The 6,134-nt window shown below is 41.4% G+C and overlaps 1 non-coding gene across 1 annotated transcript; it reads left to right on the forward strand.

Annotated features, from left to right (window-relative positions):
* The first annotated feature begins 3,442 nt into the window (after positions 1-3,442).
* On the forward strand, positions 3,443-3,514 carry trnad-guc. The gene has a single exon. It is a non-coding gene; the product is annotated as a tRNA-Asp (tRNA).
* The last annotated feature ends 2,620 nt before the right edge of the window (positions 3,515-6,134 follow it).

Raw genomic sequence — 6,134 nt, forward strand, 5'->3', positions numbered from 1 at the left:
ATTTCAGTACCTCGGACAGAAAGAAACTCACACGGAGAGACGATGGGAGAGACGCAGTTTCTTCATGCGAAGGATCCCGGAGGAAACACACACACAAACTGTTCTTAATACGTTCCAAGCATCAAAAAGTCGTGAGTCCCAAAAAACAAAAACAAATGACCCCACGCTGTTTGTGTTCCGCGAGAGTTTGACTCCCCCTTTTAAAAAAAATAACAAGAAAAACACATACATACACTTCTCTTGCTTTCTCAGAAATGTAACCCATGGAGAGGAATCCAGATCCCGCAGCAACACACGCTTGAAGCATTTTCAACATTTACTTTGCTGATTGTTTAATATATACTTTAAGCCAAACACTATAGGAACATTTATGAGAATGTTTATACTACGCAATCCATTCAGCTGGTGCAGAAATTTGAGAGGAAATCAAGGAAACTTGCAGATTACATGAACCGGTTATGGCTACAAGTCCAGCTGCCCTTATTTCAGCTTGGTTTACCATGGCCATATGGCCTGGATGAGAATCTACACAGACACACTATAGGTGTTACTGTTTTAAATATAAACATTTGAGTCCATTCTTTATTGACCCAGTGGATTCAGGGAACATGACAAACACCTCGCAACAGAATAAACGGTGTCACGCAGGAGGAGAATAACAATGTAGTACTTACTCTTACTTGTTTTCTGGAGTGCTGAAGAAGCAATAATAAACACAGACTATTATGGCAAAGAGTTTCATGAAGGAAACTGAAGGTGGCACGGTTGGCTACGTGCCTCCAAAACTGCGACTTTGTCAAAACGTGTGATTGCCAGTAGGATGAAAGAATCCCAGGCTCTGACACTTTTGATGTAAGGTTCAGTTTTAAGGCCTTTGTATTTTACTTGAATTAATGTGTTCTTTGCAATAGTTTAAGCTCCCATGCATCTAAGAGGGAAATTTTTATTTATTTATTTTTAATCGCATTTAATATTTCCTGGTGGTAAATAAATATAGATTCATAGAGTCATAATCATTTGACTTTTGTAACAATGTCTTTGTCCTGCACTGAACTTAACTTCATAAATGTTAAATTATTCACCATGTGTTTAAACCAAGAGAGACGTTAATTCCACTGTTGCACCAACACTTTTCTATTGTTTTGATAACCCAATTTTAGTTAATGATCTAGATTAAATAACAGAACAGGTTGAATGTAATCTAGTTTAACAGCTATACACTCCTAAATGATGCAAAACACTTTTTTTTGTTAACATTAACTGAACATTATAGCAGCAATGAAACCGAGATTTAGTTCAAGACTGTTATATTAGGATGCACTTGTTTCAACAACTGTACCTAATGATTTGGCAAATGAGCGTAGGATCGTTTAATTAACTGTTTCACACCAAGAGTGTTTTTATGCCGTTCTGTACCCCCCACTAAGTGCAAGTGTCTCTGGCTGGTGCTGGGCTTTAATGTCTTAATCAGCCATACATGAAAACTTGAGGATAAAGGGCTCAGCTAAAGAAATGAAAACTCTGAACTCTATCTATGTCCTCATTTGATAACGAGTGTAAATTTCATAGCTGGTCTCCACTTCATGCTTCAGCCCATGAGACAGATCGTAACAAGGTAAATTGCCACACGTTTTTATCATATAAATCAGAAATTGAATCAATTTTTATTTACTTTTTTATTATTTATTTATTTATTCATCTATATATTTGGTTCCCAACATCTGGCAGAGCAGCAGGTTTTCTTGAAACTCTTCTTGCCACATGTATCTCTCGTGCGCTCGTAGTCTCTCACCTTTCAAGTGAAGGGGAAGAGGATGAAAGTGTTACAAGAGCACACTTCCTCTTGCGCTGCCTATATTTACACTTCCTGTTTAATTAACAGGCTAAAAAACAATTCACCACCCATGCAGTCAGGTACAGTAGCTGATGATGGTGAACAGTCGTTCAACAGAATTATCACATGGGTCTGTACGGGGTTTGACTGTTTTAATATAACTTCGACTTTCCCCGTTTTTAGCATCCGCTGTATCCTCAACATCACTACACATTTACCCATTTACCCACACATTTAAGAAAAAAGAATTTAAAAAATATATATATTTTTCCAGCAATGATATAATATTTTTTGAAATAATCTGTGCCCACCAAACCTCTGCCCTTATTTCCCTCTGTCTTGTTCTGTCCCTTTTATAGAACACAGAGAGTTAACAAAAGCCTTTCAGCACTGTCCACTCCTGGCACATTTACATATCTAAGAGGGCTGGAGAGATACTCATTAGGGTCGGCCCATAATTAATCCTGGATTAGCATATTGGGACGAGGACACACACAATGGTTTATTTCATCACAGGGTGTTTCACAGTGGGATCACAGTGCTTTGCCTGGGTGGGATCATTAAAAGGATCCAGGGTGGTAACAGGGTATAATTGAGTGAGATTCTACTGCCCTTGCTGCTGCTCTTTTTATTGATCGGGAGAGAGGACACTCCACCTTTCTCAAGAATGTCATTTCTGTGTCTGTATTTTTTAGTAACAGCTTCGACGGAGGCAGGGATGTGGAACGGGAACGAGAAAGATCCAGCATTCATCCCCATGCAGCCATTAAAACAGACTGAGCCCACCAGGACGCCCCAGGCTCAGCTCTGTTGCTGAGCTCCTTCCGTCCCATAATCAGCCCCTCAGACAGGAGTGGTAATGAGGTGGTGATTCTCCTCTATGACTGGCACTGATAGTAAAGATTATTTTTATGGCTTCCTATTATAGAAGGTTTAAAATGGAAAGCGTTGCGGAAGATTGGGGAGACAGAGCGGCGATGACATTTGACAAAGGTCATCAAGGAGATTCAAACCCATCAATCTGTGGCCAATCAGAGAGCAGCTCTCAGAGCACAGCACCCACAGCTGGAGATGGTTTTAGACATATTGTGCAACAGGATTTTGAGGCATCTTTTCTGGGTTTCTGGGTTGCTCTGTATCAAGAGTTGTTCATCAACAAAGATGGGATAAAAATAGGGTTAATGGAAAGCCCAGATAATCAAATTGAACGTTAAAGCTGCGTGTGTATGTGTTTTTGGCCACTTGGGGGCAGAAAAACTAAAAAGAACACGTAATCTGACATAGAATAAGTGTTAAAGATGGATGGTGTTGGCGGACTCGAGTGTTGATCTTGAAGCGTCGTAAGGAAATATTGTTAAGTTTGTCTTTGATTTGATTTTATTTCATTTTTCAGAAACGGCCATATTTCTATGAGAGGAGGTGCGAGGGGTCGATTGGACTAAGAAACAGGAACCAGATCAATTAAGCCAGCCCTGCCGCCAAACATTATTCCCATTGAGTTGCATTTATTTAATTGTGAAACTTTTCTCAAAAGGACCACCGTCACGCTTATAAAACGAAAACATAAGCGGAATTCGAAAATTTCTGAGGTCCGGCTTGTTGAGCACCTCCTCGTTAGTATAGTGGACAGTATCTCCGCCTGTCACGCGGAAGACCGGGGTTCGATTCCCCGACGGGGAGAAGATTTACCTTTGTGGGGACTTGTACTGGTAACAGGCTTTGGTTAGTTTTGGGGCCAAAGGATCACCCCCGACCTCCTGCCCTTAGCAACACCCAACCACCGATTTGCTTCCTGGACTTCTCACTGCACAGTGGTGGAAAGAAGTTTTCGGACACCCCATGACACCCCCCATTGAGAAATATAGCATTAAGAATCAGTCTTAGGTTTTCACGTATTTTTTAATACAGTTGCAGACAAAATACTAAACAAATCCCAAAACAGTCATTAAAATTTTAAAATTCATTAGTTCCATAAAAATGATGTTTCTCATGTTTTCTGAATTGTTCCTAAAAATAAATAACATCTGCACCAATGCCAGGTCCATGTTTCCCAGCATATTGAATTGTCACAAGATGGTCAATGTTATTTACCTCTATGTACTTGGTTTTAATGTTATGGCTGATCAGTGTATATAGAGATTACACTAATGAGTGGTCCTCGCTCCAAAAACATATATTCATTTACCAGCATGTGTGAACCGGTCGCTCAGTTTTTCTGTCCATGGGTGTTTATCTAAGCTATTTGTTGTGTCCTGCTGCTTCTTCTTTTCTTTTCTTTTTCGCCTAAGAAGAAGTACAAATCAGCTGTGCACTGCCAGAACCCAGTCCGTACTTACTAAAAAAACAGTGATTGTCTGAAGTAGAGAAACAGTCTTGTTGGTACTTCAGTCGTATTTATCAATGAATTTTAAAGTGCGTGCAGGTTTAGACCAGACAACAATATAGTACTTGGGAAGCTTTCAGTTTGTTAGCGTGATGGCTCTATTGTCGTCAAAGTCAGCATGACTGGTAATTGATGTTATTATTTTAGTGTAAATTGTATACCCTCCTATGAAAAACGGCCTCTTCTCTGCCACAGTGTTTGTGTTATTGACATTGTCCCCAGTCCATTCTCCCTGGTGGCAGATTGGCCAGTGTGAGCTCTGACTCTGGGATTTGGCCGCAGCTCTACGCACTCTGCCGCGTGCCAGGTACTGCATGCAGGGTCACCACCTGGCTGCATCATCCGCAGGCCGAGCAGTACCAGAACTGACACGAGGTTTAGGCAGGGACAAAAACAACCACACATCTCACTCAGATATTACTGCCCCGCTAAACACAAACCAAACAGCAGGCGCAAAGTGGTTAAACAATGACTCAGACCTTGAAAAAGCGACAGCACAAAACAGGAAATATGCCTTTTCTGTGACTGTTTTCTCTCATTCTTGTCTTTTTTTTTTAATATCATTGTCGGTGCTTGAGCTTCATAGTTTAGCTATTTTGCAAGAAACAAGTGTTTTTTTGTTTTCTCCGAGCGGTGAGATGCAAAAGTTCTCACGCAGAAGAGGAAAGTTTGCTAAATCCTCAATGCATTTTTTCCATTTTTTTCCCCCCCTTTGTTTACACAATGAGTCATTATTTCAGATGTCATACTGCATAACAGAGCAGAGCGAAGGCTTCACAGAAATGGGACAAAGATGCGAGTCTAAACAAGGGAAAATTTTCTGCTATTTTTGAGACCACTTCTGCACATTTCTGTCTCATTTCGCCGGCCAGGTCTCATTTTGACTGTAATATGGAGTGAAGCTTTCTTACCAGCACGTAAGTGCTTGAAAGTGGTGCATAGCTCTGCAACACTATAAGCACAGTTGGAGGTAGAACTGTCAGTCTGGTAACTGAACAAACATCAATTACAAATTCTCTAATGAATGTCGAGATAAAGATTAGTCTGACGTGTCATTATTTAAAAAGGCTGCACATAAGACACTTGAAACAAATCCAAGCAATAAATAAAAAAATGTGAAAGTGGATTATTTTTTTCCAATTTGTGTGGCGATAAACATATTTTAAGTGGTATCTAGAGCAACCAGCCCTTAACATGCTTATCGTCTGTCGTATGTCTCCCACCCTCAACTCCCTCAAACCTCCACAGCGTGACCCTGCCAGAGTGACATCTGCGTCTCTGTCTAACAGGTGTCATTCCCAAAAGCTCCACACACTGCATCGTCAAACTGTTGGCCCCGTGATTTATGCTAATTCCATGCAAATACAGCAGATCTGAAGGTGAGGCATATTAATGAAAGGCAAAGCATCATGATCAGTGAGGAGAGCGCGCTGTCCTTCACGTCCACATCTTCGAACGTTACCAAAGGTCAGCGGACGGCGCATCGGCGGAGACGCTGCCGGGATTTTTTTTAGGCAACATCTGTTGTGACACGTGGCCGCAGACGCATGCACGGGGGTCGCGTGCGCTCAAGAACACGGCACACACTTGCACTTACAGGCACCGTCCGCGCTCACTCACGCGCACGCACCCACGGCCCTGGCTGCGGGACGGAGGAGGCTGACTCACGAAGGCATGTGTTCATTATTATAATGTAGTCAGCGACGAAGCGTCTGCAGCTGATCATATACTGGATCAGATGAAATGTGTGGTAATGTTTCCCATGAACGTGCTAAACAAAAAAAGTTAGAGGGTCCCTTGCAGGTCAGTATTCCACAACGCATAACTACAACATCAGAAGCAACATGAGAATGTCTTGTTTGTATTCCAGGCAAAATGCCTAACTTCTAAACGCCCTTTATCATATGGAAAAACTCC

This window comes from Mugil cephalus, chromosome 3 (genome assembly GCF_022458985.1).
Source record: "Mugil cephalus isolate CIBA_MC_2020 chromosome 3, CIBA_Mcephalus_1.1, whole genome shotgun sequence".
Lineage (NCBI taxonomy): Eukaryota > Metazoa > Chordata > Actinopteri > Mugiliformes > Mugilidae > Mugil > Mugil cephalus.